At 29.0% G+C, this 23,909-nt stretch overlaps 10 non-coding genes across 10 annotated transcripts; all 10 read left to right on the top strand.

Moving 5' to 3' along the window:
* Positions 1–64: 64 nt before the first annotated feature.
* On the top strand, positions 65–135 carry TRNAG-CCC (transfer RNA glycine (anticodon CCC)). The gene has a single exon. It is a non-coding gene; the product is annotated as a tRNA-Gly (tRNA).
* Positions 136–3,919: 3,784 nt separating this feature from the next.
* On the top strand, positions 3,920–3,990 carry TRNAG-CCC (transfer RNA glycine (anticodon CCC)). The gene has a single exon. It is a non-coding gene; the product is annotated as a tRNA-Gly (tRNA).
* A 2,071-nt stretch (positions 3,991–6,061) lies between these two features.
* On the top strand, positions 6,062–6,132 carry TRNAR-CCU (transfer RNA arginine (anticodon CCU)). Its single transcript has one exon. It is a non-coding gene; the product is annotated as a tRNA-Arg (tRNA).
* A 994-nt stretch (positions 6,133–7,126) lies between these two features.
* On the top strand, positions 7,127–7,197 carry TRNAG-CCC (transfer RNA glycine (anticodon CCC)). The gene has a single exon. It is a non-coding gene; the product is annotated as a tRNA-Gly (tRNA).
* A 4,707-nt stretch (positions 7,198–11,904) lies between these two features.
* Positions 11,905–11,975, top strand: TRNAG-CCC (transfer RNA glycine (anticodon CCC)). The gene has a single exon. It is a non-coding gene; the product is annotated as a tRNA-Gly (tRNA).
* A 2,120-nt stretch (positions 11,976–14,095) lies between these two features.
* On the top strand, positions 14,096–14,166 carry TRNAG-CCC (transfer RNA glycine (anticodon CCC)). The gene has a single exon. It is a non-coding gene; the product is annotated as a tRNA-Gly (tRNA).
* A 2,075-nt stretch (positions 14,167–16,241) lies between these two features.
* On the top strand, positions 16,242–16,312 carry TRNAG-CCC (transfer RNA glycine (anticodon CCC)). Its single transcript has one exon. It is a non-coding gene; the product is annotated as a tRNA-Gly (tRNA).
* Positions 16,313–17,306: 994 nt separating this feature from the next.
* On the top strand, positions 17,307–17,377 carry TRNAG-CCC (transfer RNA glycine (anticodon CCC)). The gene has a single exon. It is a non-coding gene; the product is annotated as a tRNA-Gly (tRNA).
* A 3,149-nt stretch (positions 17,378–20,526) lies between these two features.
* Positions 20,527–20,597, top strand: TRNAG-CCC (transfer RNA glycine (anticodon CCC)). The gene has a single exon. It is a non-coding gene; the product is annotated as a tRNA-Gly (tRNA).
* A 994-nt stretch (positions 20,598–21,591) lies between these two features.
* Positions 21,592–21,662, top strand: TRNAG-CCC (transfer RNA glycine (anticodon CCC)). The gene has a single exon. It is a non-coding gene; the product is annotated as a tRNA-Gly (tRNA).
* The last annotated feature ends 2,247 nt before the right edge of the window (positions 21,663–23,909 follow it).

Below are 23,909 nucleotides of genomic sequence, written 5' to 3'. Positions count from 1 at the left end.
AGATATTCATGTCACATAGTTTTGAATATACATCTATTTTCTTGTGGAGCATTACAAACCAGCAGCGTTAGTAGTGTAGGGGTATCATGCAAGATTCCCATTCTTGCGACCTGGGTTCAAATACCAGCTAGCGCGGAAAAAATACATTTTAAATCTTATATTAGGTATCAAACTAATATGAAATGTATTAGTCTTAAAACATTTTAAGAGATTATATTTAAAATGTTATACTATCTATCAAACTAATAAGAAATGTATTAGTCTAAAAACAATTTAACATGACATATAACCTACATGACCTACAAGATGACTGGATGCACCACATTGTAGTTAAATATGGCAGTAATACTTTCTTTATACTTAGAACATTTGTTTACTTGTGACACTAACTTTAAGATCTCATAGCTTTTTTCTGCTGACAATAACATTTATTAATAAACTGAATCTGCATAACAAATTCATTAGCACAACTTTTTTGACAAATAAATACATCCATGGATCAAAGAAATATTTTTCTTAATTAGGGAAAGCTATGCAGCAGTGCAATTAGTAAATTTTCAATAAAAAAGATATTCATGTCACATAGTTTTGAATATACATCTATTTTCTTGTGGAGCATTACAAACCAGCAGCATTAGTAGTGTAGGGGTATAATGCAAGATTCCCATTCTTGCGACCTGGGTTCAAATACCAGCTAGCGCGGAAAAAAATATGTTTTAAATCTTATATTAGGTATCAAACTAATATGAAATGCATTAGTCTTAAAACATTTTAAGAGATTATATTTAAAATGTTATACTATCTATCAAACTAATATGAAATGTATTAGTCTAAAAACTATTTAACATGACATGTATCCTACATGATGACTGGATGCACCACATTGTAGTTAAATATGGCAGTAATACTTTATACTTAGAAAATTTGTTTGCTTGTGACACTAACTTTAAGATCTCATAGCTTTTTTTTCTGCTGACAATAACATTTATTAATAATACATCCATGGAGCAAAGAAATATTTTTCTTAATTAGGGAAAGCTATGCAGCAGTGCAATTAGTAAATTTTCAATTAAAAAGATATTCATGTCACACAGTTTTGAATATACATCTATTTTCTTGTAGAGCCCTATCTGTCAGCAGCGCTACTAGTGTAGGGGTATCATGCAAGAGTCTCATTCTTGCGACCTGTGTTCGAGTACCGGCTAGCGCAGAAAAAACACATTTTAAATCTTATATTAGGTATCAAACTAATATGAAATGTATTAGTCTTAAAACATTTTAAGAGATTATATTTAAAATGTTATACTATCTATCAAACTAATAAGAAATGTATTAGTCTAAAAACAATTTAACATGACATATAACCTACATGACCTACAAGATGACTGGATGCACCACATTGTAGTTAAATATGGCAGTAATACTTTCTTTATACTTAGAACATTTGTTTACTTGTGACACTAACTTTAAGATCTCATAGCTTTTTTCTGCTGACAATAACATTTATTAATAAACTGAATCTGCATAACAAATTCATTAGCACAACTTTTTTGACAAATAAATACATCCATGGATCAAAGAAATATTTTTCTTAATTAGGGAAAGCTATGCAGCAGTGCAATTAGTAAATTTTCAATTAAAAAGATATTCATGTCACATAGTTTTGAATATACATCTATTTTCTTGTGGAGCCCTATAAGCCAGCAGCGCTACTAGTGTAGGGGTATCATGCAAGAGTACCATTCTTGTGACCTTTGTTCGAGTACCGGCTAGTGCAGAAAAAACACATTTTAAATCTTATATTAGGTATCAAACTAATATGAAATGTATTAGTCTTAAAACATTTTAAGAGATTATATTTAAAATGTTATACTATCTATCAAACTAATATAAAATGTATTAGTCTAAAAACAATTTAACATGACATATAACCTACGTGACCTACAAGATGACTGGATGCACCACATTGTAGTTAAATATGGTAGTAATACTTTCTTTATACTTAGAAAATGTGTTTACTTGTGACACTAACTTTAAGATCTCATAGCTTTTTTCTGCTGACAATAACATTTATTAATAAACTGAATCTGCATAACAAATTCATTAGCACAACTTTTTTGACAAATAAATACATCCATGGATCAAAGAAATATTTTTCTTAATTAGGGAAAGCTATGCAGCAGTGCAATTAGTAAATTTTCAATTAAAAAGATATTCATGTCACATAGTTTTGAATATACATCTATTTTCTTGTGGAGCCCTATAAGCCAGCAGCGCTACTAGTGTAGGGGTATCATGCAAGATTCCCATTCTTGCGACCATAGTTCAAATCCCGGCTAGCGCATAAAAAAATACTATATCTTATATTATCTTATATTAGGTATCAAACTAATATGAAATGCATTAGTCTTAAAACATTTTAAGAGATTATATTTAAAATGTTATACTATCTATCAAACTAATATGAAATGTATTAGTCTAAAAACTATTTAACATGACATGTATCCTACATGATGACTGGATGCACCACATTGTAGTTAAATATGGCAGTAATACTTTATACTTAGAAAATTTGTTTGCTTGTGACACTAACTTTAAGATCTCATAGCTTTTTTTCTGCTGACAATAACATTTATTAATAATACATCCATGGAGCAAAGAAATATTTTTCTTAATTAGGGAAAGCTATGCAGCAGTGCAATTAGTAAATTTTCAATTAAAAAGATATTCATGTCGCACAGTTTTGAATATACATCTATTTTCTTGTAGAGCCCTATATGTCAGCAGCGCTACTAGTGTAGGGGTATCATGCAAGAGTCTCATTCTTGCGACCTGTGTTCGAGTACCGGCTAGCGCAGAAAAAACACATTTTAAATCTTATATTAGGTATCAAACTAATATGAAATGTATTAGTCTTAAAACTTTTTAAGAGATTATATTTAAATATTATACTATCTATCAAACTAATAAGAAATGTATTAGTCTAAAAACAATTTAACATGACATATAACCTACATGACCTACAAGATGACTGGATGCACCACATTGTAGTTAAATATGGCAGTAATACTTTCTTTATACTTAGAACATTTGTTTACTTGTGACACTAACTTTAAGATCTCATAGTTTTTTTCTGCTGACAATAACATTTATTAATAAACTGAATCTGCATAACAAATTCATTAGCACAACTTTTTTGACAAATAAATACATCCATGGATCAAAGAAATATTTTTCTTAATTAGGGAAAGCTATGCAGCAGTGCAATTAGTAAATTTTCAATTAAAAAGATATTCATGTCACATAGTTTTGAATATACATCTATTTTCTTGTGGAGCCCTATAAGCCAGCAGCGCTACTAGTGTAGGGGTATCATGCAAGAGTACCATTCTTGTGACCTTTGTTCGAGTACCGGCTAGTGCAGAAAAAACACATTTTAAATCTTATATTAGGTATCAAACTAATATGAAATGTATTAGTCTTAAAACATTTTAAGAGATTATATTTAAAATGTTATACTATCTATCAAACTAATATAAAATGTATTAGTCTAAAAACAATTTAACATGACATATAACCTACGTGACCTACAAGATGACTGGATGCACCACATTGTAGTTAAATATGGTAGTAATACTTTCTTTATACTTAGAAAATGTGTTTACTTGTGACACTAACTTTAAGATCTCATAGCTTTTTTCTGCTGACAATAACATTTATTAATAAACTGAATCTGCATAACAAATTCATTAGCACAACTTTTTTGACAAATAAATACATCCATGGATCAAAGAAATATTTTTCTTAATTAGGGAAAGCTATGCAGCAGTGCAATTAGTAAATTTTCAATAAAAAAGATATTCATGTCACATAGTTTTGAATATACATCTATTTTCTTGTAGAGCATTACATACCAGCAGCGTTAGTAGTGTAGGGGTATCATGCAAGATTCCCATTCTTGCGACCTGGGTTCAAATACCAGCTAGCGCGGAAAAAATACATTTTAAATCTTATATTAGGTATCAAACTAATATGAAATGTATTAGTCTTAAAACATTTTAAGAGATTATATTTAAAATGTTATACTATCTATCAAACTAATATGAAATGTATTAGTCTAAAAACTATTTAACATGACATGTATCCTACATGATGACTGGATGCACCACATTGTAGTTAAATATGGCAGTAATACTTTATACTTAGAAAATTTGTTTGCTTGTGACACTAACTTCAAGATCTCATAGCTTTTTTCTGCTGACAATAACATTTATTAATAATACATCCATGGAGCAAATAAATATTTTTCTTAATTAGGGAAAGCTATGCAGCAGTGCAATTAGTAAATTTTCAATTAAAAAGATATTCATGTCACACAGTTTTGAATATACATCTATTTTCTTGTAGAGCCCTATATGTCAGCAGCGCTACTAGTGTAGGGGTATCATGCAAGAGTCTCATTCTTGCGACCTGTGTTCGAGTACCGGCTAGCGCAGAAAAAACACATTTTAAATCTTATATTAGGTATCAAACTTATATGAAATGTATTAGTCTTAAAACATTTTAAGAGATTATATTTAAAATGTTATACTATCTATCAAACTAATAAGAAATGTATTAGTCTAAAAACAATTTAACATGACATATAACCTACATGACCTACAAGATGACTGGATGCACCACATTGTAGTTAAATATGGCAGTAATACTTTCTTTATACTTAGAACATTTGTTTACTTGTGACACTAACTTTAAGATCTCATAGCTTTTTTCTGCTGACAATAACATTTATTAATAAACTGAATCTGCATAACAAATTCATTAGCACAACTTTTTTGACAAATACATCCATGGAGCAAAGAAATATTTTTCTTAATTAGGGAAAGCTATGCAGCAGTGCAATTAGTAAATTTTCAATTAAAAAGATATTCATGTCACATAGTTTTGAATATACATCTATTTTCTTGTGGAGCATTATAAACCAGCAGCGTTAGTAGTGTAGGGGTATCATGCAAGATTCCCATTCTTGCGACCTGCGTTTGAGTCCCGGCTAGAGCAGAAAAAAATATATTTTAAATCTTATATTAGGTATCAAACTAATATGAAATATATTAGTCTTAAAAATTTTAAGAGATTATATTTAAAATGTTATACTATCTATCAAACTAATAAGAAATGTTTTAGTCTAAAAACTATTTAACATGACATGTATCCTACATGATGACTGGATGCAAAACATTGTAGTTAAATATGGCAGTAATACTTTATACTTAGAAAATTTGTTTGCTTGTGACACTAACTTTAAGATCTCATAGCTTTTTTTTCTGCTGACAATAACATTTATTAATAATACATCCATGGAGCAAAGAAATATTTTTCTTAATTAGGGAAAACTATGCAGCAGTGCAATTAGTAAATTTTCAATTAAAAAGATATTCATGTCACACAGTTTTGAATATACATCTATTTTCTTGTAGAGCCCTATATGTCAGCAGCGCTAATAGTGTAGGGGTATCATGCAAAAGTCTCATTCTTGCGACCTGTGTTCGAGTACCGGCTAGCGCAGAAAAAACACATTTTAAATCTTATATTAGGTATCAAACTTATATAAAATGTATTAGTCTTAAAACATTTTAAGAGATTATATTTAAAATGTTATACTATCTATCAAACTAATAAGAAATTTATTAGTCTAAAAACAATTTAACATGACATATAACCTACATGACCTACAAGATGACTGGATGCACCACATTGTAGTTAAATATGGCAGTAATACTTTCTTTATACTTAGAACATTTGTTTACTTGTGACACTAACTTTAAGATCTCATAGCTTTTTTCTGCTGACAATAACATTTATTAATAAACTGAATCTGCATAACAAATTCATTAGCACAACTTTTTTGACAAATAAATACATCCATGGATCAAAGAAATATTTTTCTTAATTAGGGAAAGCTATGCAGCAGTGCAATTAGTAAATTTTCAATAAAAAAGATATTCATGTCACATAGTTTTGAATATACATCTATTTTCTTGTGGAGCATTTCAAACCATCAGCGTTAGTAGTGTAGGGGTATCATGCAAGATTCCTATTCTTGCGACCTTGGTTCAAATCCCAGCTAGCGCAGAAAAAAATACATTTTAAATCTTATATTAGGTATCAAACTAATATGAAATGTATTAGTCTTAAAACATTTTAAGAGATTATATTTAAAATGTTATACTATCTATCAAACTAATATGAAATGTATTAGTCTATAAACTATTTAACATGACATGTATCCTACATGATGACTGGATGCACCACATTGTAGTTAAATATGGCAGTAATACTTTATACTTAGAAAATTTGTTTGCTTGTGACACTAACTTTAAGATCTCATAGCTTTTTTTCTGCTGACAATAACATTTATTAATAATACATCCATGGAGCAAAGAAATATGTTTCTTAATTAGGGAAAGCTATGCAGCAGTGCAATTAGTAAATTTTCAATTAAAAAGATATTCATGTCACATAGTTTTGAATATACATCTATTTTCTTGTAGAGCCCTATATGTCAGCAGCACTACTAGTGTAGGGGTATCATGCAAGAGTCTCATTCTTGCGACCTGTGTTCGAGTACCGGCTAGCGCAGAAAAAACACATTTTAAATCTTATATTAGGTATCAAACTAATATGAAATGTATTAGTCTTAAAACATTTTAAGAGATTATATTTAAAATGTTATACTATCTATCAAACTAATAAGAAATGTATTAGTCTAAAAACAATTTAACATGACATATAACCTACAAGATGACTGGATGCACCACATTGTAGTTAAATATGGCAGTAATACTTTCTTTATACTTAGAACATTTGTTTACTTGTGACACTAACTTTAAGATCTCATAGTTTTTTTCTGCTGACAATAACATTTATTAATAAACTGAATCTGCATAACAAATTCATTAGCACAACTTTTTTGACAAATAAATACATCCATGGATCAAAGAAATATTTTTCTTAATTAGGGAAAGCTATGCAGCAGTGCAATTAGTAAATTTTCAATTAAAAAGATATTCATGTCACATAGTTTTGAATATACATCTATTTTCTTGTGGAGCATTACAAACCAGCAGCGTTAGTAATGTAGGGGTATCATGCAAGATTCCCATTCTTGCGACCTGGGTTCAAATCCCGGCTAGCGCAAAAAAAATACATTTTAAATCTTATATTAGGTATCAAACTAATATGAAATGTATTAGTCTTAAAACATTTTAAGAGATTATATTTAAAATGTTATACTATCTATCAAACTAATATGAAATGTATTAGTCTAAAAACTATTTAACATGACATGTATCCTACATGATGACTGGATGCAAAACATTGTAGTTAAATATGGCAGTAATACTTTATACTTAGAAAATTTGTTTGCTTGTGACACTAACTTTAAGATCTCATAGCTTTTTTTCTGCTGACAATAACATTTATTAATAATACATCCATGGAGCAAATAAATATTTTTCTTAATTAGTGAAAGCTATGCAGCAGTGCAATTAGTACATTTTCAATTAAAAAGATATTCATGTCACACAGTTTTGAATATACATCTATTTTCTTGTAGAGCCCTATATGTCAGCAGCGATACTAGTGTAGAGGTATCATGCAAGAGTCTCATTCTTGCGACCTGTGTTCGAGTACCGGCTAGCGCAGAAAAAACACATTTTAAATCTTATATTAGGTATCAAACTAATATGAAATGTATTAGTCTTAAAACATTTTAAGAGATTATATTTAAAATGTTATACTATCTATCAAACTAATAAGAAATGTATTAGTCTAAAAACAATTTAACATGACATATAACCTACATGACCTACAAGATGACTGGATGCACCACATTGTAGTTAAATATGGCAGTAATACTTTCTTTATACTTAGAACATTTGTTTACTTGTGACACTAACTTTAAGATCTCATAGCTTTTTTCTGCTGACAATAACATTTATTAATAAACTGAATCTGCATAACAAATTCATTAGCACAACTTTTTTGACAAATAAATACATCCATGGATCAAAGAAATATTTTTCTTAATTAGGGAAAGCTATGCAGCAGTGCAATTATTAAATTTTCAATAAAAAAGATATTCATGTCACATAGTTTTGAATATACATCTATTTTCTTGTGGAGCATTACAAACCAGCAGCGTTAGTAGTGTAGGGGTATAATGCAAGATTCCCATTCTTGCGACCTGGGTTAAAATACCAGCTAGTGCAGAAAAAAATATGTTTTAAATCTTATATTAGGTATCAAACTAATATGAAATGTATTAGTCTTAAAAATTTTAAGAGATTATATTTAAAATGTTATACTATCTATCAAACTAATATGAAATGTATTAGTCTAAAAACTATTTAACATGACATGTATCCTACATGATGACTGGATGCACCACATTGTAGTTAAATATGGCAGTAATACTTTATACTTAGAAAATGTGTTTGCTTGTGACACTAACTTTAAGATCTCATAGCTTTTTTTCTGCTGACAATAACATTTATTAATAATACATCCATGGAGCAAAGAAATATTTTTCTTAATTAGGGAAAGCTATGCAGCAGTGCAATTAGTAAATTTTCAATTAAAAAGATATTCATGTCACACAGTTTAGAATATACATCTATTTTCTTGTAGAGCCCTATATGTCAGCAGCGCTACTAGTGTAGGGGTATCATGCAAGAGTCTCATTCTTGCGATCTGTGTTCGAGTACCGGCTAGCGCAGAAAAAAACACATTTTAAATCTTATATTAGGTATCAAACTAATATGAAATGTATTAGTCTAAAAACAATTTAACATGACATATAACCTACATGACCTACAAGATGACTGGATGCACCACATTGTAGTTAAATATGGCAGTAATACTTTCTTTATACTTAGAACATTTGTTTACTTGTGACACTAACTTTAAGATCTCATAGCTTTTTTCTGCTGACAATAACATTTATTAATAAACTGAATCTGCATAACAAATTCATTAGCACAACTTTTTTGACAAATAAATACATCCATGGATAAAATAAATATTTTTCTTAATTAGGGAAAGCTATGCAGCAGTGCAATTAGTAAATTTTCAATTAAAAAGATATTCATGTCACATAGTTTTGAATATACATCTATTTTCTTGTGGAGCCCTATAAGCCAGCAGCGCTACTAGTGTAGGGGTATCATGCAAGAGTACCATTCTTGTGACCTTTGTTCGAGTACCGGCTAGTGCAGAAAAAACACATTTTAAATCTTATATTAGGTATCAAACTAATATGAAATGTATTAGTCTTAAAACATTTTAAGAGATTATATTTAAAATGTTATACTATCTATCAAAGTAATATAAAATGTATTAGTCTAAAAACAATTTAACATGACATATAACCTACGTGACCTACAAGATGACTGGATGCACCACATTGTAGTTAAATATGGTAGTAATACTTTCTTTATACTTAGAAAATGTGTTTACTTGTGACACTAACTTTAAGATCTCATAGCTTTTTTCTGCTGACAATAACATTTATTAATAAACTGAATCTGCATAACAAATTCATTAGCACAAATTTTTTGACAAATAAATACATCCATGGATCAAAGAAATATTTTTCTTAATTAGGGAAAGCTATGCAGCAGTGCAATTAGTAAATTTTCAATAAAAAAGATATTCATGTCACATAGTTTTGAATATACATCTATTTTCTTGTGGAGCATTACAAACCAGCAGCGTTAGTAGTGTAGGGGTATCATGCAAGATTCCCATTCTTGCGACCTGGGCTAGCGCGGAAAAAAATACATTTTAAATCTTATATTAGGTATCAAACTAATATGAAATGTATTAGTCTTAAAACATTTTAAGAGATTATATTTAAAATGTTATACTATCTATCAAACTAATATGAAATGTATTAGTCTAAAAACTATTTAACATGACATGTATCCTACATGATGACTGGATGCACCACATTGTAGTTAAATGTGGCAGTAATACTTTATACTTAGAAAATTTGTTTGCTTGTGACACTAACTTTAAGATCTCATAGCTTTTTTTCTGCTGACAATAACATTTATTAATAATACATCAATGGAGCAAAGAAATATTTTTCTTAATTAGGGAAAGCTATGCAGCAGTGCAATTAGTAAATTTTCAATTAAAAAGATATTCATGTCACATAGTTTTGAATATACATCTATTTTCTTGTAGAGCCCTATATGTCAGCAGCGCTACTAGTGTAGGGGTATCATGCAAGAGTCTCATTCTTGCGACCTGTGTTCGAGTACCGGCTAGCGCAGAAAAAACACATTTTAAATCTTATATTAGGTATCAAACTAATATAAAATGTATTAGTCTTAAAACATTTTAAGAGATTATATTTAAAATGTTATACTATCTATCAAACTAATAAGAAATGTATTAGTCTAAAAACAATTTAACATGACATATAACCTACATGACCTACAAGATGACTGGATGCACCACATTGTAGTTAAATATGGCAGTAATACTTTCTTTATACTTAGAACATTTGTTTACTTGTGACACTAACTTTAAGATCTCATAGCTTTTTTCTGCTGACAATAACATTTATTAATAAACTGAATCTGCATAAAAAATTCATTAGCACAACTTTTTTGACAAATAAATACATCCATGGAGCAAAGAAATATTTTTCTTAATTAGGGAAAGCTATGCAGCAGTGCAATTAGTAAATTTTCAATTAAAAAGATATTCATGTCACATAGTTTTGAATATACATCTATTTTCTTGTGGAGCATTATAAACCAGCAGCGTTAGTAGTGTAGGGGTATCATGCAAGATTCCCATTCTTGCGACCTGCGTTTGAGTCCCGGCTAGAGCAGAAAAAAATATATTTTAAAACTTATATTAGGTATCAAACTAATATGAAATGTATTAGTCTTAAAAATTTTAAGAGATTATATTTAAAATGTTATACTATCTATCAAACTAATATGAAATGTATTAGTCTAAAAACTATTTAACATGACATGTATCCTACATGATGACTGGATGCAAAACATTGTAGTTAAATATGGCAGTAATACTTTATACTTAGAAAATTTGTTTGCTTGTGACACTAACTTTAAGATCTCATAGCTTTTTTTTCTGCTGACAATAACATTTATTAATAATACATCCATGGAGCAAAGAAATATTTTTCTTAATTAGGGAAAACTATGCAGCAGTGCAATTAGTAAATTTTCAATTAAAAAGATATTCATGTCACACAGTTTTGAATATACATCTATTTTCTTGTAGAGCCCTATATGTCAGCAGCGCTAATAGTGTAGGGGTATCATGCAAAAGTCTCATTCTTGCGACCTGTGTTCGAGTACCGGCTAGCGCAGAAAAAACACATTTTAAATCTTATATTAGGTATCAAACTTATATGAAATGTATTAGTCTTAAAACATTTTAAGAGATTATATTTAAAATGTTATACTATCTATCAAACTAATAAGAAATTTATTAGTCTAAAAACAATTTAACATGACATATAACCTACATGACCTACAAGATGACTGGATGCACCACATTGTAGTTAAATATGGCAGTAATACTTTCTTTATACTTAGAACATTTGTTTACTTGTGACACTAACTTTAAGATCTCAGCTTTTTTCTGCTGACAATAACATTTATTAATAAACTGAATCTGCATAACAAATTCATTAGCACAACTTTTTTGACAAATAAATACATCCATGGATCAAAGAAATATTTTTCTTAATTAGGGAAAGCTATGCAGCAGTGCAATTAGTAAATTTTCAATTAAAAAGATATTCATGTCACATAGTTTTGAATATACATCTATTTTCTTGTGGAGCATTTCAAACCATCAGCGTTAGTAGTGTAGGGGTATCATGCAAGATTCCCATTCTTGCGACCTTGGTTCAAATCCCAGCTAGCGCAGAAAAAAATACATTTTAAATCTTATATTAGGTATCAAACTAATATGAAATGTATTAGTCTTAAAACATTTTAAGAGATTATATATAAAATGTTATACTATCTATCAAACTAATATGAAATGTATTAGTCTATAAACTATTTAACATGACATGTATCCTACATGATGACTGGATGCACCACATTGTAGTTAAATATGGCAGTAATACTTTATACTTAGAAAATTTGTTTGCTTGTGACACTAACTTTAAGATCTCATAGCTTTTTTTCTGCTGACAATAACATTTATTAATAATACATCCATGGAGCAAAGAAATATGTTTCTTAATTAGGGAAAGCTATGCAGCAGTGCAATTAGTAAATTTTCAATTAAAAAGATATTCATGTCACATAGTTTTGAATATACATCTATTTTCTTGTAGAGCCCTATATGTCAGCAGCACTACTAGTGTAGGGGTATCATGCAAGAGTCTCATTCTTGCGACCTGTGTTCGAGTACCGGCTAGCGCAGAAAAAACACATTTTAAATCTTATATTAGGTATCAAACTAATATGAAATGTATTAGTCTTAAAACATTTTAAGAGATTATATTTAAAATGTTATACTATCTATCAAACTAATAAGAAATGTATTAGTCTAAAAACAATTTAACATGACATATAACCTACAAGATGACTGGATGCACCACATTGTAGTTAAATATGGCAGTAATACTTTCTTTATACTTAGAACATTTGTTTACTTGTGACACTAACTTTAAGATCTCATAGTTTTTTTCTGCTGACAATAACATTTATTAATAAACTGAATCTGCATAACAAATTCATTAGCACAACTTTTTTGACAAATAAATACATCCATGGATCAAAGAAATATTTTTCTTAATTAGGGAAAGCTATACAGCAGTGCAATTAGTAAATTTTCAATTAAAAAGATATTCATGTCACATAGTTTTGAATATACATCTATTTTTTTGTGGAGCATTACAAACCAGCAGCGTTAGTAATGTAGGGGTATCATGCAAGATTCCCATTCCTGCGACCTGGGTTCAAATCCCGGCTAGCGCAAAAAAAAATACATTTTAAATCTTAAATTAGGTATCAAACTAATATGAAATGTATTAGTCTTAAAACATTTTAAGAGATTATATTTAAAATGTTATACTATCTATCAAACTAATATGAAATGTATTAGTCTAAAAACTATTTAACATGACATGTATCCTACATGATGACTGGATGCAAAACATTGTAGTTAAATATGGCAGTAATACTTTCTTTATACTTAGAACATTTGTTTACTTGTGACACTAACTTTAAGATCTCATAGCTTTTTTCTGCTGACAATAACATTTATTAATAAACTGAATCTGCATAACAAATTCATTAGCACAACTTTTTTGACAAATAAATACATCCATGGATAAAATAAATATTTTTCTTAATTAGGGAAAGCTATGCAGCAGTGCAATTAGTAAATTTTCAATTAAAAAGATATTCATGTCACATAGTTTTGAATATACATCTATTTTCTTGTGGAGCCCTATAAGCCAGCAGCGCTACTAGTGTAGGGGTATCATGCAAGAGTACCATTCTTGTGACCTTTGTTCGAGTACCGGCTAGTGCAGAAAAAACACATTTTAAATCTTATATTAGGTATCAAACTAATATGAAATGTATTAGTCTTAAAACATTTTAAGAGATTATATTTAAAATGTTATACTATCTATCAAACTAATATAAAATGTATTAGTCTAAAAACAATTTAACATGACATATAACCTACGTGACCTACAAGATGACTGGATGCACCACATTGTAGTTAAATATGGTAGTAATACTTTCTTTATACTTAGAAAATGTGTTTACTTGTGACACTAACTTTAAGATCTCATAGCTTTTTTCTGCTGACAATAACATTTATTAATAAACTGAATCTGCATAACAAATTCATTAGCACAAATTTTTTGACAAATAAATACATCCATGGATCAAAGAAATATTTTTCTTAATTAGGGAAAGCTATGCAGCAGTGCAATTAGTAAATTTTCAATAAAAAAGATATTCATGTCACATAGTTTTGAATATACATCTATTTTCTTGTGGAGCATTACAAACCAGCAGCGTTAGTAGTGTAGGGGTATCATGCAAGATTCCCATTCTTGCGACCTGGGTTCAAATACCAGCTAGCGCGGAAAAAAATACATTTTAAATCTTATATTAGGTATCAAACTAATATGAAATGTATTAGTCTTAAAACATTTTAAGAGATTATATTTAAAATGTTATACTATCTATCAAACTAATATCAAATGTATTAGTCTAAAAACTATTTAACATGACATGTATCCTACATGATGACTGGATGCACCACATTGTAGTTAAATATGGCAGTAATACTTTATACTTAGAAAATTTGTTTGCTTGTGACACTAACTTTAAGATCTCATAGCTTTTTTTCTGCTGACAATAACATTTATTAATAATACATCAATGGAGCAAAGAAATATTTTTCTTAATTAGGGAAAGCCATGCAGCAGTGCAATTAGTAAATTTTCAATTAAAAAGATATTCATGTCACACAGTTTTGAATATACATCTATTTTCTTGTAGAGCCCTATATGTCAGCAGCGCTACTAGTGTAGGGGTATCATGCAAGAGTCTCATTCTTGCGACCTGTGTTCGAGTACCGGCTAGCGCAGAAAAAACACATTTTAAATCTTATATTAGGTATCAAACTAATATAAAATGTATTAGTCTTAAAACATTTTAAGAGATTATATTTAAAATGTTATACTATCTATCAAACTAATAAGAAATGTATTAGTCTAAAAACAATTTAACATGACATATAACCTACATGACCTACAAGATGACTGGATGCACCACATTGTAGTTAAATATGGCAGTAACACTTTCTTTATACTTAGAACATTTGTTTACTTGTGACACTAACTTTAAGATCTCATAGCTTTTTTCTGCTGACAATAACATTTATTAATAAACTGAATCTGCATAACAAATTCATTAGCACAACTTTTTTGACAAATAAATACATCCATGGAGCAAAGAAATATTTTTCTTAATTAGGGAAAGCTATGCAGCAGTGCAATTAGTAAATTTTCAATTAAAAAGATATTCATGTCACATAGTTTTGAATATACATCTATTTTCTTGTGGAGCATTATAAACCAGCAGCGTTAGTAGTGTAGGGGTATCATGCAAGATTCCCATTCTTGCGACCTGCGTTTGAGTCCCGGCTAGAGCAGAAAAAAATATATTTTAAAACTTATATTAGGTATCAAACTAATATGAAATGTATTAGTCTTAAAAATTTTAAGAGATTATATTTAAAATGTTATACTATCTATCAAACTAATATGAAATGTATTAGTCTAAAAACTATTTAACATGACATGTATCCTACATGATGACTGGATGCAAAACATTGTAGTTAAATATGGCAGTAATACTTTATACTTAGAAAATTTGTTTGCTTGTGACACTAACTTTAAGATCTCATAGCTTTTTTTTCTGCTGACAATAACATTTATTAATAATACATCCATGGAGCAAAGAAATATTTTTCTTAATTAGGGAAAACTATGCAGCAGTGCAATTAGTAAATTTTCAATTAAAAAGATATTCATGTCACACAGTTTTGAATATACATCTATTTTCTTGTAGAGCCCTATATGTCAGCAGCGCTAATAGTGTAGGGGTATCATGCAAAAGTCTCATTCTTGCGACCTGTGTTCGAGTACCGGCTAGCGCAGAAAAAACACATTTTAAATCTTATATTAGGTATCAAACTTATATGAAATGTATTAGTCTTAAAACATTTTAAGAGATTATATTTAAAATGTTATACTATCTATCAAACTAATAAGAAATTTATTAGTCTAAAAACAATTTAACATGACATATAACCTACATGACCTACAAGATGACTGGATGCACCACATTGTAGTTAAATATGGCAGTAATACTTTCTTTATACTTAGAACATTTGTTTACTTGTGACACTAACTTTAAGATCTCAGCTTTTTTCTGCTGACAATAACATTTATTAATAAACTGAATCTGCATAACAAATTCATTAGCACAACTTTTTTGACAAATAAATACATCCATGGATCAAAGAAATATTTTTCTTAATTAGGGAAAGCTATGCAGCAGTGCAATTAGTAAATTTTCAATTAAAAAGATATTCATGTCACATAGTTTTGAATATACATCTATTTTCTTGTGGAGCATTTCAAACCATCAGCGTTAGTAGTGTAGGGGTATCATGCAAGATTCCCATTCTTGCGACCTTGGTTCAAATCCCAGCTAGCGCAGAAAAAAATACATTTTAAATCTTATATTAGGTATCAAACTAATATGAAATGTATTAGTCTTAAAACATTTTAAGAGATTATATATAAAATGTTATACTATCTATCAAACTAATATGAAATGTATTAGTCTATAAACTATTTAACATGACATGTATCCTACATGATGACTGGATGCACCACATTGTAGTTAAATATGGCAGTAATACTTTATACTTAGAAAATTTGTTTGCTTGTGACACTAACTTTAAGATCTCATAGCTTTTTTTCTGCTGACAATAACATTTATTAATAATACATCCATGGAGCAAAGAAATATGTTTCTTAATTAGGGAAAGCTATGCAGCAGTGCAATTAGTAAATTTTCAATTAAAAAGATATTCATTTCACATAGTTTTGAATATACATCTATTTTCTTGTAGAGCCCTATATGTCAGCAGCACTACTAGTGTAGGGGTATCATGCAAGAGTCTCATTCTTGCGACCTGTGTTCGAGTACCGGCTAGCGCAGAAAAAACACATTTTAAATCTTATATTAGGTATCAAACTAATATGAAATGTATTAGTCTTAAAACATTTTAAGAGATTATATTTAAAATGTTATACTATCTATCAAACTAATAAGAAATGTATTAGTCTAAAAACAATTTAACATGACATATAACCTACAAGATGACTGGATGCACCACATTGTAGTTAAATATGGCAGTAATACTTTCTTTATACTTAGAACATTTGTTTACTTGTGACACTAACTTTAAGATCTCATAGTTTTTTTCTGCTGACAATAACATTTATTAATAAACTGAATCTGCATAACAAATTCATTAGCACAACTTTTTTGACAAATAAATACATCCATGGATCAAAGAAATATTTTTCTTAATTAGGGAAAGCTATGCAGCAGTGCAATTAGTAAATTTTCAATTAAAAAGATATTCATGTCACATAGTTTTGAATATACATCTATTTTCTTGTGGAGCATTACAAACCAGCAGCGTTAGTAATGTAGGGGTATCATGCAAGATTCCCATTCTTGCGACCTGGGTTCAAATCCCGGCTAGCGCAAAAAAAAATACATTTTAAATCTTATATTAGGTATCAAACTAATATGAAATGTATTAGTCTTAAAACATTTTAAGAGATTATATTTAAAATGTTATACTATCTATCAAACTAATATGAAATGTATTAGTCTAAAAACTATTTAACATGACATGTATCCTACATGATAACTGGATGCAAAACATTGTAGTTAAATATGGCAGTAATACTTTATACTTAGAAAATTTGTTTGCTTGTGACACTAACTTTAAGATCTCATAGCTTTTTTTCTGCTGACAATAACATTTATTAATAATACATCCATGGAGCAAATAAATATTTTTCTTAATTAGGGAAAGCTATGCAGCAGTGCAATTAGTAAATTTTCAATTAAAAAGATATTCATGTCACACAGTTTTGAATATACATCTATTTTCTTGTAGAGCCCTATATGTCAGCAGCGATACTAGTGTAGAGGTATCATGCAAGAGTCTCATTCTTGCGACCTGTGTTCGAGTACCGGCTAGCGCAGAAAAAACACATTTTAAATCTTATATTAGGTATCAAACTAATATGAAATGTATTAGTCTTAAAACATTTTAAGAGATTATATTTAAAATGTTATACTATCTATCAAACTAATAAGAAATGTATTAGTCTAAAAACAATTTAACATGACATATAACCTACATGACCTACAAGATGACTGGATGCACCACATTGTAGTTAAATATGGCAGTAATACTTTCTTTATACTTAGAACATTTGTTTACTTGTGACACTAACTTTAAGATCTCATAGCTTTTTTCTGCTGACAATAACATTTATTAATAAACTGAATCTGCATAACAAATTCATTAGCACAACTTTTTTGACAAATAAATACATCCATGGATCAAAGAAATATTTTTCTTAATTAGGGAAAGCTATGCAGCAGTGCAATTAGTAAATTTTCAATAAAAAAGATATTCATGTCACATAGTTTTGAATATACATCTATTTTCTTGTGGAGCATTACAAACCAGCAGCGTTAGTAGTGTAGGGGTATCATGCAAGATTCCCATTCTTGCGACCTGGGTTCAAATACCAGCTAGCGTGGAAAAAAATACATTTTAAATCTTATATTAGGTATCAAACTAATATGAAATGTATTAGTCTTAAAACATTTTAAGAGATTATATTTAAAATGTTATACTATCTATCAAACTAATATCAAATGTATTAGTCTAAAAACTATTTAACATGACATGTATCCTACATGATGACTGGATGCACCACATTGTAGTTAAATATGGCAGTAATACTTTATACTTAGAAAATTTGTTTGCTTGTGACACTAACTTTAAGATCTCATAGCTTTTTTTCTGCTGACAATAACATTTATTAATAATACATCAATGGAGCAAAGAAATATTTTTCTTAATTAGGGAAAGCTATGCAGCAGTGCAATTAGTAAATTTTCAATTAAAAAGATATTCATGTCACACAGTTTTGAATATACATCTATTTTCTTGTAGAGCCCTATATGTCAGCAGCGCTACTAGTGTAGGGGTATCATGCAAGAGTCTCATTCTTGCGACCTGTGTTCGAGTACCGGCTAGCGCAGAAAAAACACATTTTAAATCTTATATTAGGTATCAAACTAATATAAAATGTATTAGTCTTAAAACATTTTAAGAGATTATATTTAAAATGTTATACTATCTATCAAACTAATAAGAAATGTATTAGTCTAAAAACAATTTAACATGACATATAACCTACATGACCTACAAGATGACTGGATGCACCACATTGTAGTTAAATATGGCAGTAATACTTTCTTTATACTTAGAACATTTGTTTACTTGTGACACTAACTTTAAGATCTCATAGCTTTTTTCTGCTGACAATAACATTTATTAATAAACTGAATCTGCATAACAAATTCATTAGCACAACTTTTTTGACAAATAAATACATCCATGGAGCAAAGAAATATTTTTCTTAATTAGGGAAAGCTATGCAGCAGTGCAATTAGTAAATTTTCAATTAAAAAGATATTCATGTCACATAGTTTTGAATATACATCTATTTTCTTGTGGAGCATTATAAACTAGCAGCGTTAGTAGTGTAGGGGTATCATGCAAGATTCCCATTCTTGCGACCTGCGTTTGAGTCCCGGCTAGAGCAGAAAAAAATACATTTTAAAACTTATATTAGGTATCAAACTAATATGAAATGTATTAGTCTTAAAAATTTTAAGAGATTATATTTAAAATGTTATACTATCTATCAAACTAATATGAAATGTATTAGTCTAAAAACTATTTAACATGACATGTATCCTACATGATGACTGGATGCAAAACATTGTAGTTAAATATGGCAGTAATACTTTATACTTAGAAAATTTGTTTGCTTGTGACACTAACTTTAAGATCTCATAGCTTTTTTTTCTGCTGACAATAACATTTATTAATAATACATCCATGGAGCAAAGAAATATTTTTCTTAATTAGGGAAAACTATGCAGCAGTGCAATTAGTAAATTTTCAATTAAAAAGATATTCATGTCACACAGTTTTGAATATACATCTATTTTCTTGTAGAGCCCTATATGTCAGCAGCGCTAATAGTGTAGGGGTATCATGCAAAAGTCTCATTCTTGCGACCTGTGTTCGAGTACCGGCTAGCGCAGAAAAAACACATTTTAAATCTTATATTAGGTATCAAACTTATATGAAATGTATTAGTCTTAAAACATTTTAAGAGATTATATTTAAAATGTTATACTATCTATCAAACTAATAAGAAATTTATTAGTCTAAAAACAATTTAACATGACATATAACCTACATGACCTACAAGATGACTGGATGCACCACATTGTAGTTAAATATGGCAGTAATACTTTCTTTATACTTAGAACATTTGTTTACTTGTGACACTAACTTTAAGATCTCAGCTTTTTTCTGCTGACAATAACATTTATTAATAAACTGAATCTGCATAACAAATTCATTAGCACAACTTTTTTGACAAATAAATACATCCATGGATCAAAGAAATATTTTTCTTAATTAGGGAAAGCTATGCAGCAGTGCAATTAGTAAATTTTCAATTAAAAAGATATTCATGTCACATAGTTTTGAATATACATCTATTTTCTTGTGGAGCATTTCAAACCATCAGCGTTAGTAGTGTAGGGGTATCATGCAAGATTCCCATTCTTGCGACCTTGGTTCAAATCCCAGCTAGCGCAGAAAAAAATACATTTTAAATCTTATATTAGGTATCAAACTAATATGAAATGTATTAGTCTTAAAACATTTTAAGAGATTATATATAAAATGTTATACTATCTATCAAACTAATATGAAATGTATTAGTCTATAAACTATTTAACATGACATGTATCCTACATGATGACTGGATGCACCACATTGTAGTTAAATATGGCAGTAATACTTTATACTTAGAAAATTTGTTTGCTTGTGACACTAACTTTAAGATCTCATAGCTTTTTTTCTGCTGACAATAACATTTATTAATAATACATCCATGGAGCAAAGAAATATGTTTCTTAATTAGGGAAAGCTATGCAGCAGTGCAATTAGTAAATTTTCAATTAAAAAGATATTCATTTCACATAGTTTTGAATATACATCTATTTTCTTGTAGAGCCCTATATGTCAGCAGCACTACTAGTGTAGGGGTATCATGCAAGAGTCTCATTCTTGCGACCTGTGTTCGAGTACCGGCTAGCGCAGAAAAAACACATTTTAAATCTTATATTAGGTATCAAACTAATATGAAATGTATTAGTCTTAAAACATTTTAAGAGATTATATTTAAAATGTTATACTATCTATCAAACTAATAAGAAATGTATTAGTCTAAAAACAATTTAACATGACATATAACCTACAAGATGACTGGATGCACCACATTGTAGTTAAATATGGCAGTAATACTTTCTTTATACTTAGAACATTTGTTTACTTGTGACACTAACTTTAAGATCTCATAGTTTTTTTCTGCTGACAATAACATTTATTAATAAACTGAATCTGCATAACAAATTCATTAGCACAACTTTTTTGACAAATAAATACATCCATGGATCAAAGAAATATTTTTCTTAATTAGGGAAAGCTATGCAGCAGTGCAATTAGTAAATTTTCAATTAAAAAGATATTCATGTCACATAGTTTTGAATATACATCTATTTTCTTGTGGAGCATTACAAACCAGCAGCGTTAGTAATGTAGGGGTATCATGCAAGATTCCCATTCTTGCGACCTGGGTTCAAATCCCGGCTAGCGCAAAAAAAAATACATTTTAAATCTTATATTAGGTATCAAACTAATATGAAATGTATTAGTCTTAAAACATTTTAAGAGATTATATTTAAAATGTTATACTATCTATCAAACTAATATGAAATGTATTAGTCTAAAAACTATTTAACATGACATGTATCCTACATGATAACTGGATGCAAAACATTGTAGTTAAATATGGCAGTAATACTTTATACTTAGAAAATTTGTTTGCTTGTGACACTAACTTTAAGATCTCATAGCTTTTTTTCTGCTGACAATAACATTTATTAATAATACATCCATGGAGCAAATAAATATTTTTCTTAATTAGGGAAAGCTATGCAGCAGTGCAATTAGTAAATTTTCAATTAAAAAGATATTCATGTCACACAGTTTTGAATATACATCTATTTTCTTGTAGAGCCCTATATGTCAGCAGCGATACTAGTGTAGAGGTATCATGCAAGAGTCTCATTCTTGCGACCTGTGTTCGAGTACCGGCTAGCGCAGAAAAAACACATTTTAAATCTTATATTAGGTATCAAACTAATATGAAATGTATTAGTCTTAAAACATTTTAAGAGATTATATTTAAAATGTTATACTATCTATCAAACTAATAAGAAATGTATTAGTCTAAAAACAATTTAACATGACATATAACCTACATGACCTACAAGATGACTGGATGCACCACATTGTAGTTAAATATGGCAGTAATACTTTCTTTATACTTAGAACATTTGTTTACTTGTGACACTAACTTTAAGATCTCATAGCTTTTTTCTGCTGACAATAACATTTATTAACAAAAACTGAATCTGCATAACAAATTCATTAGCACAACTTTTTTGACAAATAAATACATCCATGGATCAAAGAAATATTTTTCTTAATTAGGGAAAGCTATGCAGCAGTGCAATTATTAAATTTTCAATAAAAAAGATATTCATGTCACATAGTTTTGAATATACATCTATTTTCTTGTGGAGCATTACAAACCAGCAGCGTTAGTAGTGTAGGGGTATAATGCAAGATTCCCATTCTTGCGACCTGGGTTCAAATACCAGCTAGCGCAGAAAAAAATATGTTTTAAATCTTATATTAGGTATCAAACTAATATGAAATGTATTAGTCTTAAAACATTTTAAGAGATTATATTTAAAATGTTATACTATCTATCAAACTAATATGAAATGTATTAGTCTAAAAACTATTTAACATGACATGTATCCTACATGATGACTGGATGCACCACATTGTAGTTAAATATGGCAGTAATACTTTATACTTAGAAAATGTGTTTGCTTGTGACACTAACTTTAAGATCTCATAGCTTTTTTTCTGCTGACAATAACATTTATTAATAATACATCCATGGAGCAAAGAAATATTTTTCTTAATTAGGGAAAGCTATGCAGCAGTGCAATTAGTAAATTTTCAATTAAAAAGATATTCATGTCAGACAGTTTAGAATATACATCTATTTTCTTGTAGAGCCCTATATGTCAGCAGCGCTACTAGTGTAGGGGTATCATGCAAGAGTCTCATTCTTGCGATCTGTGTTCGAGTACCGGCTAGCGCAGAAAAAAACACATTTTAAATCTTATATTAGGTATCAAACTAATATGAAATGTATTAGTCTTAAAACATTTTAAGAGATTATATTTAAAATGTTATACTATCTATCAAACTAATAAGAAATGTATTAGTCTAAAAACAATTTAACATGACATATAACCTACATGACCTACAAGATGACTGGATGCACCACATTGTAGTTAAATATGGCAGTAATACTTTCTTTATACTTAGAACATTGGTTTACTTGTGACACTAACTTTAAGATCTCATAGCTTTTTTCTGCTGACAATAACATTTATTAATAAACTGAATCTGCATAACAAATTCATTAGCACAACTTTTTTGACAAATAAATACATCCATGGATCAAAGAAATATTTTTCTTAATTAGGGAAAGCTATGCAGCAGTGCAATTAGTAAATTTTCAATTAAAAAGATATTCATGTCACATAGTTTTGAATATACATCTATTTTCTTGTGGAGCCCTATAAGCCAGCAGCGCTACTAGTGTAGGGGTATCATGCAAGAGTACCATTCTTGTGACCTTTGTTCGAGTACCGGCTAGTGCAGAAAAAACACATTTTAAATCTTATATTAGGTATCAAACTAATATGAAATGTATTAGTCTTAAAACATTTTAAGAGATTATATTTAAAATGTTATAC

The sequence above is a fragment of the Pseudophryne corroboree genome, chromosome 3 (genome assembly GCF_028390025.1).
Source record: "Pseudophryne corroboree isolate aPseCor3 chromosome 3, aPseCor3.hap2, whole genome shotgun sequence".
Lineage (NCBI taxonomy): Eukaryota > Metazoa > Chordata > Amphibia > Anura > Myobatrachidae > Pseudophryne > Pseudophryne corroboree.
The sequence above is the reverse complement of the archived record's forward strand: the minus strand, read 5'-3'. Positions and strand labels throughout refer to the sequence as shown.